Below are 14393 nucleotides of genomic sequence, written 5' to 3' on the forward strand. Positions count from 1 at the left end.
AAAATGTAGGCCTGTTTATTATTTTTTTTGTTTTGGTTTATTATATGGGCCCAGGCCGATTGGGCCTTATTACAGCAATTATTTAGTTTCATAAAAAAATTGAAAATTCATCAGATATTAAATTTGATCTCTCTGTGAATTCCAGTAGTAGTCCCATTGGCCATAGTAGTACCCGTTTGATTGACAAGTTCGTATGTGTGGGTGTATGAGTTTGAATTTGTATTAGATACAAAAGAAAAAAAATATATTTCTATGTTGTTTCTTTTTAGTAAAATATTGATTGAGGTACATATAATTTGGTTAAATTTTTTTTTATTAATTCAAGGTTTTCAGAATTGGATCGATGGTCGAACTAATGAAATCATCGATTTTTTATTTGATCGATTCTTGATCCGACTAATTTATCTGATTCAATTGAATAAATTATTAGAAATAAAAATGTTTATAAAATAGAGACTTAAGTGCAATAGGAGTGAACAAAACTCGATTCGATTCAAAAAAATTAAAATTTGAGTTAATCGAATCAAATTGTTCAAGTAAATTGAGTCAACTTGAATAAGTAATTCGAGTTTCGAGTCAAGTTGAATTTTATAATTCGAATAACATATTGGTGTAAATACTCATTTGGTCTAAGGGTGAGCAAAATCCGATTTGATTCAAAAAACTCGATAAAAATTTGAATTTTGAATTAAATAGTTCGAGTTATTTGAGTTAATTAAGTTATTCAGATCAACCCGAATAAAAAATTAAGTTTTTTTAGTTTAGCTTGAATAAAAGGTAAAACTACATTGTTTTGATAAATGTTTACCTTTTCTAAAGTTAAAAGTCAAAATTAATAAGTTAAAAGGTAAAACTACGTCATTTTAATAAATGTTTACTTATTAAGTTAAAAGGCAAAAGTATTATATTGTTTATGTAGTTAAATAATTTTATACTTCGCCTACTAGTTAAATAATCGGTCCATGTAAACGCAACATTGAGTATAAACAATAAGATTCGTTAACTCGACTTAAAATTTCATGACTCGATTCGATTCAATTAAAAAAATTCAAATTGAGTTCAGTTGCTAAAATTGAATTTGTCAACTCGACTAACTCGAAATTTTTTGACTTGATTCTACTCGATCGAATACTCACCCCTACTTTGGTCCCTATCAATTTTGAAAATGAGTAAATTGGTCTCTCTTTCAACAAAAAATACAAAATAATTTTCAAAAATTCAAAATAATTTTTAAAATTTAAAATATTTATAAAAATTCTAAATTTTATATAAAAAAATTTAAAAAAAGTTCTAAAGAATATATAAAGAAAGTTCAAATTTTTAAAATTTTCTAAAATAATAATTTTGGGAGCTAAATAAATTAATTAATAATTTAAGTTTATCATATTAATATATACATTTATTATTTTGCTTTGAAAAAGTTTTGAAATATATACGCTTTCAAATTTATATACTTTGACATGGAATTAGTTATACTGTAACAAGATTTTAATTTAACATGTTTAATTTTTTTAATTTAACTCAAACAATTTCATTCGATTCGACTCGACTTGAATTTTATTTCACTCGACTCAATTTGAAAAAAATTCAAATTGAATTAAGATGATAAAATAGGACTCGTCAGCTTGATTAATTTTAAATTTTTAACTCGATTTAATCGAACGCTCACCCCTAATGTGCGAATAAGGAAATTGAATTATTTTAAGGCTTAAAAGTATGATTTGGTCCATAAAATAGATGAGTTTTTTCATTTCAATTTTTTTTGCCTAAATTGATATATAAGATTGCATTATGTTAATCAACTTAGTTTAATAATGCTAAAAAAATCAAGCTAGTATCACGGGTCACGGATCGAAGCCCGTGATGAATGCACATAGAATGTCCTATGAAGGTTAACTAATTAAATTAGGCTTATTTGATCTACTTGAATTGGCCCAATTTGTAAAACATGTGGAGAAGCCCATCTACTTGAAGCTTAGTGGTACAGTGAAACACTCAAGTAAAACTAAAGTTATCGTGGTGAATATTATAAATCCTAAGGGATAAAATTTTATAGAGTTTAAATATTTTAGGACTCTCATAATGTAGATAAGTTTTAATCTTGACCGTTGTAATAATTTATTGAATATATTTGAGAGCATTTACTCAAACACATCGTGTGCATTGTTTTATTGTGGTTTTTTTGTTCGATTTGAGTTCCTTTGTATTTTGAGTTTGCTTTTGCTTTATTTCGGTGCCTTGGAGAATTTCCTTTAAAGAATTTTTACTTTTGAGAGATAGACTGACTTAGACAGATTTGAGGTAAAGAAATCATTTAAGGTAAATAATTTCCTTTAAAGAATTTTTACTTTTGGAGAATTTTTTTTATCCTTTTAGATGAAAAGGTCACAAAGAAAAGCACAACTGAAAAAAAAAATTATACAATGTGTAAATGTTGAGGATTAAATTTTTTAGAATCAAGACTAAATTGACATAACGTATTAATGTTAAGGGTTAAAGTTGCTATTGTGCCAACTTTAAAAGCTACCATGTTTATGTTAGTCATATAGTGGATGATGACTAAAAAAGACAAAATCGAAAAATGGGTGATCATTTTGTAATTTTTCATATTTAGGTGATTAAAAAAAAGGTTAGGTGACTACCATTGTAGTTTACCCTTAATTTTTTATTTTTATTAATTAATTTTGGAATATATATTTTTTATTTTTTATAATTTGTACATATTTTTAATTTCAATACATTATGTCATGTTTTAATTGCCTGAAAGTGCCATGTAGTGGGTTCTAATAAGCGCCACATGTCAACCAGAGTATTTTTAATGTCATTGGACTTGATGAAATATAACTTTAGATACCAATATAAAAAAATAAATACCAAGATAAAAAAAATAGTATAATTTGGAGGCCTTTTAAGCCTTATTCTAATGGCAAACTTTAGGTTAAATTATGCTATTAGTCCTTTACTTTACGAAAATTGTGTATTTAGTCTATTTACTTTAATTTGATCAATTTTAGTCTTTTGTACTTTTTGAATTAGTTAATTTTAGTTCTAACCCGAACAATAGCAATTAAATTTATTTGGTTAAATTCAATTACTAGTCTTGTACTATGCATATAGTTGTAGATTTTGTTCATATTCTCCAATTGGATCATTCTAAATCCCTATACTTTTAGAATTTTAAAATTTCAGTCTTGACACAAATGACAGTCGTTAGTCCTTTAATTGAATTTTTAGTGAGTAATATTTGGAAATAACAAGTTGCATGACATTACACATATAATTATATGTTTGACACATCAAATTCTGAAAATAGCAAAACTGAACTTAATGAATTTAATAAATATTATCGAATGAAGATTAAAATTTTAAAATATGTGAATAGTTAAACTAAAAATTTTAAAATATGAGAAATAATTAAACTAAAAATAATCAAATTAAATTCGTAACATTTGTAAACAATTAGGACTAATTACCCGGATGTGGGTGTCATTGATCCGTCCCTCTAAGTCCTCATGATTCAAAACTCCCACTTCTAAAGGCCCGTAGGGTAGCCCACCACTTTTAGCAATAATGTGAGAAGCAAGCACCGACCCACCGGCCATGGAGGCCGCATTATCAGACATGCGTAGTGCCACAAACCTCATTAATTATACTACTGTCATACACTCCCATCTTAGTTTCCACTACCCGATCAGCTTCCTCGCCATCTCCGAGTAGCTAGCTAGGCTGGCCAAGGACGACCATCTCCGATCGTTCCATTTCATCATCTCTAGCATTTTCGGTTTGAGTATCTCCTTCCATTTCGTCGGACATAGCTTGAGATCATAATCACTATTTGTGAAGAATATGGCCATCATTAGGGAGCAACTCAATGTCTTCCACTCAATTTCCAATACCCGTTAAACATATAATTTCTTAAACTTTCTTCCTTTCCTCGGTTTTTCGATTAATATAAGACCCTAAGTAAATTTAAAAAAAAGACTCGTCAAGTTGAATAAAAGAACCCCAAACACTAGCATTACTCTGGAAAGTCCAAATATTCCTAACTTGAAGGAAATGCCATAAAAACATATCCAAGTAAGCATCTTAACATGGTTAAAGGTTAGTCTTGTATTATTTTTAGAAAGTGTTTTTGAAAATGATTTTGAAAAATTAAAATGTTCATTTTAAATAATAATATTGTTGAGTGGCACTCGACAATGCTAACTACAGACTGCCACTGAGGTGGTTATAAAACCTACTTTATTTGGTTTGACAATTTAATGAACAAAATATTTGGTTCTGGTTATATGCTGCTTTATTGAAGATATTATGATCCATTCATGGAAAACCAATCCTTGGCATTTGAAGATTGAATTGGATTCAAGTGAATCAAATAATCCCTTGAAACATGGAGGATCGGTGAAGATTGTGTGCTATTTTGGAAATTAGATCATTGATTGATTGTACTTTGATTATTTTGATTGTATTAGCTATTTTCAAGGAATTACTTTATATTGATTTAAATGCTATGTTAGTAAGCCGAGATTGATATATCATTTGAAGCTTGTATAAGTTATGTATGAGAGCTTATTTAGTGCATTCTAATATGTTCATCAAAGGAACGACTGTGTAAGAGAGTGCAAAGTTTGTATTATAAACATTGTTGAGAGCGTTTACTGCCAAAGTTCTCAGGGGGAAGATTTGGAGGTGAGAGTTCTAGTCTTTAGGTACAAGGGTGAGAATCTCTATACTTGGAGAGTGATAGAGTGTGAGTCACTTGTAGTATTCGTGACTAAGGATAGTGGAATTTCTCACTGAGTTAGGCTCCACAGATGTAGGGAAACTGATCTGCGTAAACAAATTCTTGGTGTTATTTGTTATTTTGTTAGCACAATTTTGCGATGCCAAGTTGTAGTGGCCACTGCAGTCTAGTACTTCCATTGCACTTGTTGTGTTAAGCAAATAAGCTACTTAAGTAGCAACAAATATTATAAAGTAAAAAAAAAGTTAATTTAAATGATATTCAAATTCCATAATATTATTATATATGAAAGAACAATTTTTAAATATTTTTAAACAATTAATATAAATTGTTTGTAAATTTGAATTTAAGTATATAAACAGTATTTTAGATATAAAAATCACATAAAAACATACTCTTATAAATTAATAAATATTCCATAATTGATAATTTACTCAAATGCAAAAGATCACTCTTTTCTTTGTATCTTTATTATTATAATGATGAAATGTTCGTTTATTTTTGTATTAAAAATATATATTCAACTTAGATTATAACAAAATATATAAAAAATAATTTATAATAACTCAATGTTAAAATTACTATTATATGAAATATAAATTTTAAATATTTTTAAAAAACTAATATAAATTATTTTTAAATTTTAATTTCAATATACAAACCATATTTATAATTTATAATTTGTCACTTGAATGAATTTGTGAAAGACAATTCTAAACCATGCCTAAACTAAGGATAGCAATGTAACACCCCTTACCCGTATTAAACACTGGAATAGGGTACGAGGCATTACTAGAACACATACACTTGTAAACGTATTTAACCGAGTTATAAAACTTCATCTAAATTAAAACTTTCAAATTATTAACATGCTTTTAAAATTCTTCATAATATATCCTCAAAATATTATATTCATAATAAATAGGACCTACAAGACCCGATACATATTCATGCAGTTTAGAAGTCTTAATAATTCAATGCTTCATTTCCATTTCATTCAATTCACAAATTTCTCATGTTCATAATTCAAATCATTAAGTTCAATTTTAATACGTATTTACCATTTAACTCAACGTTTATCGATTGTACCATTCATTTACACATTTATGAAATTCTCAATTTTGCAATGAAAATATCAATTTAGCTTAATAACAACATCAATCCAACTCATCATCCTAGTATAAATTCACTACCACTTATCCATTTACTATAATTCATTTGGGCCCATTTGTCACTTACCATCCTTAATCAAAGTAGGGAACGGTTACGGAAAATTGAGTACTTCACTTCCACTTTGCCATAGTATAACTATGGTCTTGCGTATGATCACTTAGCACTTTTCGAAGCCATAGCCCTGTCATGGTCTTACACGGATCACATTTATCACTTGTCACTGATCAAATAAGTGTAGCTAAAGCTACCACTTATCACTTGTCACTTGTAACCGATCAGATAAGTGTAGCTAAGCTACCACTTATCACTTGTCACTTATCACTGATCAGATAAGTGTAGCTAAAGCTACCAGTTATCACTTGTCACTTATCACTGATCAGATAAGTGTAACTAAACTACCACTTATCACTTGTTACTGATCAGAAGTACTCAAATCTGACGTTCCGCTCAATTTGATCATTTATTCGGTTTTCACATTGTTATTTTATTCTCAATTCATCAACAAATATATCTCATCATACAATATATAATTCATGAAATTAACATGTAATCATTAAATTTCAACCATATAAACTTAATATTTTATTACCTTTCTACACTCGTTTCCTATGCATATCACACAAGATATAAACATATCATTCGACCACAGTCGCAAGCTAGTGTATTTAAACATAACTTTTTTTGGAACTAACCACATGATAAACCATTTCACTAGAGATTACATAATTTAAACCTTACCACCCTTTTTTTTATGATCACAAGCATATTTCCAATTAGGCACTTACCATTTCAATGCATAACTTATAAATTTAATGTGGCATAATCCAACCACTACTTGGCCAAAGCCTAAGCTTGTACACCAAATATGTTGGCCAAATACACATATAGCATAAGCATTATAAGCATGGATGAGCACAACATTTATTCATGTATCATGCTTATCAACATGTGTTAATTCATAAACCATTCATGACATTACTTCATGTCAAATCATATACCGAATATACCATACATACATACTATGAAACTTTATTTTCACACATGAGCTTAAACCATGACCAATAATGCACAAATATAAGCATCATTTCTATTTCATCGTTTACCAATTATAATCAAGCATATGACCAATTATACACCAATCATTCGTATATTTTCCCAATTTTCCTCCTCCTCCTCTCCATTCCACATCCTTAATGTGTATAACACATTTAAACAACATTTTCCATACTATCACTATTTTCCTGTATGTAAATTCAAGTTGTTTATCTGAGTCAAAGTCACTAATTTATTTATATCTCGAGCTACAGAGCTCCAAATTAAGATCCGTTAATTTTCCCTGAAACTAGATTCGCATATCTTCTTACCATAAAATTTTTAGAATTTTTGCTTTAGCCAAATAGTACAGTTTATTCTTTAAATTTTCCCTATTTCACTGCTCGACAGTTCTGACCTCTCTTCACTAAAAATTAATTATCTCATTGTCTAGATTTTGAATATTATTTCCGTTTGTTTTTCTTGAAAATAGATTCAATGAGGATTCTAAACATATAAACTTTATCTCATATTATTTTTGAAAATTTTCCAAAGTCAGAACAGGGGATTCCGAACTTATTCTGACTCTGTCTAACTAAACTTCAAATATCTCAAAATATATAACTCTTTTTGCTTGCTCTGTTTCATTTATGTGAAAATAGACTCACTCAGCTTCAATTTCATATATTATTCAGCCTCTAATTCAATTTCCACCATTTTTGGTGAATTTTCAAAGTCGCACAGTTGTTGCTGTCTAAACTGTTTTGTTGCTAAATGTACTCTTTCATAATTTCACTTTCTCACTTTTCTTTTTATCGGTCAAGGTTAATTTCTCATCTTTCTTGATTTAATACAATACATTTAACTTATTTAGCACTCACATTATTCAATTTAGTTCAAAAATCACTATTTGGAAAAATTATATTTTCGCCCCTAAACTTTTCATTAATTCCTATTTCGTCCCTAGGCTCGAAAAATAAAATTCATGGAATTCAATCCCCTTTTCAAGCCTAAACGAAATTTATATGTATTTATAACAGTTCATAGATTTCACAAAAATTAAAATTTTTCCTTTGAATTTCACAAGTTTACCATTTAATCTCTAAATCTCAATTTCACCCAAAATCACTTTGTAAAAGTTGTTTATTTACTAACAACCTTTCATTTTCTACCATAAAATTTTAATTTTCAGCATGTTCATCCATGGCACAATTTCCATACCTTGATAACTTTTCAAATAAATCCTCAAAATAAAGAGAACATGTTATCTCGATCTCAAAAATATAAAAATTATTAAAAACGGGACATGATTACTTACCAATTTATACCAAGAAAGTCTCTTCTCTCTCTCCTAGGGTTTCCATGTAAATTTTGGGGAAGAAGATGATAGAAAAAGATGATATGTCCATGTAATTAATTATCATCTTTTAATTTCCCCAAATTCCAATTTAGTCCTTTTCTTTTTCTCAAATTTCATGGATGATTCATCCATAAAAATCTACCATATTTTGATTGATAGTTTATTTACCATATAAGGACCTCTAGTTTTGAATTTCATAACTATTTAACCCTTCTAGGTTCTAGAATCCAATTTCTACATTTTATACAAATAGGTCCTTTCCTTAATTAATCACTAAATCGATAAAATTTTCATATCAGTATTTTCATGCAACCTTCCTATCATAATGCAACCCATGTCATAATTTTAAAATAAATTTTTCCTCGTCGGATTTGTGGTCTAGAAACCTCTGTTCCGACTAGACCCAAAATCGGGCTGTTACAAGCAAAACCCGAACAATCCCATGGATTTTGAACTGATTTGTTCTGACTGTGGTAGAGATTTTTCCTTTTAAAAAGTGGATATGGGGCGGGGTAGGTGGATTTTTTTTGGATAATGGGTATGGAGCATTTATGATAATTGCTTGCCCTGCCCCGCCCCGCTCTACTATATGAAATTACCATTTTATCATTGATATATAATTATTGAAAGGGTAAAAATGTAATAATGTGTTATAGAAAAAAACCATATGTTTTATTTTTAAATGTTTTTTGAAGAAATATGTTTAAACATTAATTGTATTTAAAAAGATTAAAAATATTAAAGACAAGTAGCAAAAATTAAATTAGAATGAGGTGGGGTGGGGTGGGGTGGGGTAAGGTGGGTCGTGAAAGGATACATCCAACATCTATAGGGGTGGTATTAGTTTTCAAGATTATACATCTATAGTAGAGCGGGAAATATGGTGGAGCTGAGCGTACCGACTATAGAGTGAAAGTGGATTTAGCAACATCCGCCCCCATCCCACTCCATTGCCATCCCTAGCCTAAACTGGTGAAACAATACCACAGTACTCGACAACCAATCGTTAAACCAACACAAATTTTCATTCTTGAAAGAGATCAATTGATCAAGATCTTCAAACTCAATTAAGAAGTAGCCATTTCTAGATTTACAAGATTGACTTCCATGTATCTCGATTAAAGAAATTTTTCTTGATACCAGTAGCAACCATGAATGATTGTTTGAAGTTTATGTGAGACTTCACCACTAATAATAGCCTTACAAGATCTGAAATCCATCCAGATTAGACATTCTAAACTAGAACTTCACTTTAAGAACCAACTTTATCGGTACTTATTTTATTTCTTTTATCATACTCAAACAACATAACTTGTTTACATGTATATATATTTTTGTGCTCACTGTATTAATTATGGATGACAATTTCTTCCTTTGATCATCCGTAGGAACCTTTCTCCAAAATGAGGATCTAATACCAAATCTAGCTAGATTAACACCAAGATGATAATCCAATATCCACGTTCCATTTAGATTGAAAGAACCAAATCAATATTTGCAAGCAAATTTGAGCAGTACCAAAAGTAGTTCTTAATATCAAGGTACTGAGCATGAACAAGGAAGAAAAATAAAGAACATATTATATGTTTAAGCAGTTTGATTTCACTATGTCTGTGGGGCTTTTCTTAGAAAGATAATATACTATCTTAGTAACTCATATAACAAGTGATTTCAACCTCTAACACTCACCGGATTAGACTCCTCACTTTTGCATTTAAGATCTAGACAACTCTCCTCTAAATTTTCCTTTTGAAAACTTAAGACATAAACCAAGTTACATAATTGATTTTGCACTCAATGCACTCACAAGAGACATTTCTTAATGACCAAGAATAAGTACTCTCCAAATCAGTACTATACCTATACAAGTCTCCTTAATTTATTTTTAATCGGGACTTGCTAACATACTATATCAATTACAATCAATCTTTCCATGAAACAACAAGATAATAAGCATAAAGAATATCTTCAGTGAGCTTAAGATAAGTCTTGAATCTTTAAGATAAGCTTTCAAGTTTTACCCGATCCAATCCAATCTCACCAAAGCTGAGAAGATGATTTCCTTTATTCAAATCAATCTCTAAGATATGTTGTTATATGCAATTTGGATACCAAAGATGGACTTGTAGTTTTCCAAAGTATTAGAAAGACTAAAATTCCAAATATTTTTGTTGCTAAAATTTGTCAACTTAAACATGGCAAGTTTCTAAGAGTGTCTAGCACTGCTTAAAAATTGTTGAAAATAGATTATGAATAACCCTTTTTACTTTGAATAGTGTTTAATATCTCATGAATCCAAGTTGCTTACTATAGATACTTAGTTTTGGCTACTAATATTTTCTCTTCATTGAGATAAATAATATTATATTTCAGGAAATTGTGCTATCAAGTGTGTAACAACTGTCATCGTCGTTTCACTTAATATCTCTTCCAAAGCAACAAGGTTTTAGTTAGAATAGTTTTTGTTCAAAAAAATTTTTGTTCAGAAATAACTATGTTTAAAACAAGGCTTTAGTTAGAACAATTGTCATCTAGTGTAGTTTTTATTTGAGAACAACTCCTGTTGAGAACAACTAAAGTTTGGAACAAGTCTTGTTTAGAATAATGGTGTTTCAGGAATAAATATGCTTATAACTGTTGTTTGGAAAAACTTGTATTTAGAATAATTATGGTTTTTTGGAAGATTCATTATTCAAAACAAGTTTTACTAAGTAAAGAATCACCACAGAATAACACTTTTTCAAAACAGCCTCTACATTGAGAACAACTATGTTGAGAACAAGTCATGTTTGGAAAAAGTCAAAATAACCATTATTTAAGAACAACACTCATCCAAGAACAACCATCGTCTTGAGTTTTAAGAGATGTTTCATGAAAGATGTTTCATATGGTACCGCTTCACAAAAGAAAAAGAAGTGAAAGTAACCTCGAAATATGGTAGGGTTTTTAGGTTATTCACTCTTAGAATGTTTTGAAGAGCTTGGTTTGGTGGATAAAATATGGAGGGAGACCTGGTCATAGGCCAGGCCACCCAACCAGGCCCGAAGGCCTGCCCCAAAAGTGGGAGGGTTTGGGCAAAAATATATGCATGAAAAATAGGCTTAGATAAAAAAAGAGGCATATTTTCTAAACGGGTTAGGCCTCGGGTAGGTTTTTCTAGCTCGACACGGCTCACCTGAATCACATGGCCTATTCCCTAGCCCCTACCCTTTCTTTTCTTTTCTTGATTTCCTCTATAGCCACCCTCTAGCATTTCTAAATTCTAATCCCTAACAACTCTAAATCCCTAACAAATTGTCTTATCCACCTCCAACACCCATCGACCACCATCATCATCGTTCACCACTCCAGTCACTACCAGTCTACCCACACCCACTCTAGTCACCATTGTTTACCTCATCTGCCTTTTTTTTCTTTTTTATTTTTGCACTCCACTATTGCAAGACTTGTTGAAAAACCAGGATCGAAAAACACAATGGAAAATAAGTTTAAGGGAAAACCAGAGTTTTTAAAAATTTTCCAAAAATAAGAACTTGATTGTGTTATCTAAAGTAATAAACACTTAATTAAAATCGCACATTTATTATTCGTCTAGGATGAACGTTTTGACCCAGTAGTCTTCTCCAGTTATATCGAAGCACATGAGTTATATACACATGGTCAGTGGCTAAATTAGGATTTAGGTAAGTCACACCATGAACGTCACAAGTGAATAAATTTATAAATGAATTCAGAATCACTTCAACTTGGGTGCAGTCCAATGTATCATTCTTTCAATTAGTACATTTATGTCTCTACCCGTGAAGTCAACTAGTCTAATAACCAAGACCTAGCCATCTTCTTAATTGCAATTGTAGATGACATAATAATCCATATGAGTATTTGAATCCAATGCTCACTTCTTTTTACAGGATTACGAACTTGTTTAGATTATATACTAAAGTAAGTTGTCTTTCTCGCAATGTAAACATTCTTATAGTGCCACTTATCATCAATTTGAACTTAGACAATCAATGAGCTAACATTTGATTGCCACAATTTGGCTATGTATGCAAAACATGAAAAGCAAAAGCACAAAAAATATAATAGTGAAATGTGAAATTAACTTTATTTATTTATTCATCGTTTAAATACATAGAAAACAATTATATGTTTACTACAATATGAATACATTTTTCAACAAGACTGAAAATTCGAAGGTAACTACATCAAGAATCTCCCTTTCCTTCTCATTTTTTTTGGATATTAGTATAATTTGGAAACAAAAAAGGGGAGGACATTGTAGGAGACGAGAGTGAGTCTGCTTTTGTTTCCTGGTGGAAAGAGAAAAAAGGAAAAAAAATAAAAATAAAGCATGGAAAATTGGAAATGGATTTTTGAAAGTGGGCAAAACGACTAAATATTATGTGGCCAAAGAAGTTAAAAAAGGTGTGGTTAGTCGACATGATGATTTGTTTGCTAGTGTTTTGGATTTGGAATCCAATTAACTCACACTCATTTGTAAATTAATTTTAGGCAATTTTTTTAGCTTATTTTATATTACAAGTTTTATTTATAATTTTAGATAAAGTGTTTGAATCTTTGTTTGATTTGGTTTTTATCTTCAATGATAATAAATTTACTAGGATTATAAGTTTGAAGTCAAGATGTAACAATAGTGAGTAATTGGTACATCACTTTCCCTGTTAGCCCAAACCCTTACCTTATGCTTTGTCATTTTGATATATTTTTTTTCCCTTTCTCTAGCTAAGCATCCACTAGTAATGGAATGTATTTTCAATTTGTATAAAAGCTATCTTAATATAAAGCCGTTATTTTAATGTTTTTAGTGTATTTGATATATTATATTTTTAAAATTTTTTATATAATAAAATAATCTAAAAAAAACTAATACAACCGGGCTGGCTGGGCTTGAGTTTAGCATCTTCAGTCCGGGTCAGACTTGGGTAGATTTTTAGGCTTGTTTTTCAAGCTAGGCTGGGCTCGTTCTTAGTAAACAGGCTTAAAATTCTATTGTGGCCTGACCTGGCCCATGATCATATCTATATGGAGGAAGTTAAGAGGTTTTACTCTTAACATTTTTCCTGTAATATTGAGTGCTTCTCTCTTCTTTTAGAAACATAGTGAATTCATATTCACTATTTACTATCACCTACAAACCATTTTCATAATAAAAAGAACAATTAGTGCCTTTGTAATTGAAAAAATATCTATCATTACTTTTAGTAATTACTAGCTTTGCAACTCCTATTCTTGAAACACTATAAATAGGAACTTTTCACAACTGGTGAAAATGTTTTGGGCACTTTGGCATTCTAACTCTAAAGTTATCTTAAATTGTTTTTTTTGTTGAGACTTATCATCAGTCACATTTCCCTTTCTCCACCTTACCAACCACCACCTGTCACTACGCTCAATGTTACTGGATCTGTTCTAGTCTTCTTCCAGTACATCTCATTCACTTGTTTGCAATACTACCTTTTTGCACCAAAACCCTCTACATTTACCCTTCTTACTCCTTTAGGAATATATACATTGATGACTCTCTAAGAGTGCATTGTTTTTAACCATATTTTAAGCATAATTCAACCTTGTCCTTAAGCATTCTTAAGTTTTTAGCTTAGTTTTCCTTTATTTGGAATATTTTTTTTAGTCTATTAATGTTTTTCATGTTTTTAGTGTCTTTTAAATAGTTTTTAATATATTTTTTTTGAATAGCCTCTTTATTTTCCAAACTTATGTAGTGTTTTAGTAAACTCAAGTCAAAGGTGAAATAAATAAGAAATGGCTAAGTTTCCAACAACACAATTTGGTTTATTACAATACATCATCTATGTCACACATTTACTTGGTAAACCAGTATTTTTGGAAGGTTGTTCTGGAAAAACCGCCTAAGTCACGAGATTTAGACTGGTTAGTATTAGCAAATTCCCTGGCGAAGTAATTCGCTAAGCTTCACCACGTTTGCATACTCTTATTTCACAGTTGGTGAGTTTTTCGTTCGGCGAGATCCTTATTTGGTGGATTCTTCCACTAATAAGCCTGTCACCTATGTTTTTTTTTGTTACTATAAATGTATTAGTT

This window comes from Gossypium hirsutum, chromosome D02, assembly GCF_007990345.1.
Source record: "Gossypium hirsutum isolate 1008001.06 chromosome D02, Gossypium_hirsutum_v2.1, whole genome shotgun sequence".
NCBI lineage: Eukaryota > Viridiplantae > Streptophyta > Magnoliopsida > Malvales > Malvaceae > Gossypium > Gossypium hirsutum.